Below are 894 nucleotides of genomic sequence, written 5' to 3' on the forward strand. Positions count from 1 at the left end.
TTAGAAGAAATAGGATTTTAAGTATTTGACTTAATTTTTCCAAAGATCCTGGCAGAGAAGTGGTTTAACTATTACTAGTTCACAATGTCAAAACTTTTATCATTACTTAAAAAGACAACTTACCTACGTCAAGTGTTCTTTTGCTGTTTCTGTTGACCAGTTCAAAATTACTTTCTAAATTAGGATACGTTGTACACAAACACACATTGTAATCTAAATATAGGCCATCAATAAGGTTTTGGTTTCTATATTTTTTTCTAAAATAAGACAATCTTCATTTTTTAATCCCAAATATTATAGTACATGTTAGAAATGTTAGAATTATTGATAGACCTCCAAAAACTCCTTGCCCAAATCCAAGCAATTTGGAATAAAAGGTACTGTGTCATGAGTTCACTTCCTGGTGTGGTTTTGATCAATCAGTCTATCAGAGTGTAGTGGTATAAAACCCAGAAATTCTGTGACTATCCTTGTTCTGATTTTAAGTTTACCTGACAGCTCTCCAATATTTTGCAAATCCATGAAGCTTACCTAAAGGAGGAAAACATATTGATCAGTCTGATGAAAATATTATAGCTTTCAATTTAAATGCAGGAATTGGAATTCTTGTATCACACACAAGTCTCTTATACCATTTTCTCACACAAGTCACAATCGTGATGACTAATGCTCCTGGGAATCTGTCAGAAGTGAATTTCAGGTCTTACCAGGTTGACATCCCACTTGGATGGGATATTTTCCAAGGTAAAAACTACCTTATGGGATCTCTGTGGCCTGCTAGTTGACTTCACCTGTCTTTGTACTAGCACAAATGGCCTCCCACAAAGAAACACGACAGACTGCCGATGTTAACTTAGTACTCTCTTTAATACTAACTATGGGTTAAAAATAATC

The 894-nt window shown here is 34.3% G+C and overlaps 1 protein-coding gene across 1 annotated transcript in view; it reads left to right on the plus strand.

Moving 5' to 3' along the window:
• LOC103599788 (contactin-associated protein-like 5) overlaps window positions 1-894 on the plus strand; it is a gene marked incomplete at both ends in the record, with an annotated part of 172,716 nt that overhangs the window by 82,613 nt on the left and 89,209 nt on the right. The gene's annotated exons all lie outside the window — the stretch shown is intronic.

This window comes from Galeopterus variegatus, unplaced genomic scaffold, assembly GCF_000696425.1.
Source record: "Galeopterus variegatus unplaced genomic scaffold, G_variegatus-3.0.2 Scaffold3104, whole genome shotgun sequence".
NCBI classification, from domain to species: Eukaryota; Metazoa; Chordata; class Mammalia; order Dermoptera; family Cynocephalidae; genus Galeopterus; species Galeopterus variegatus.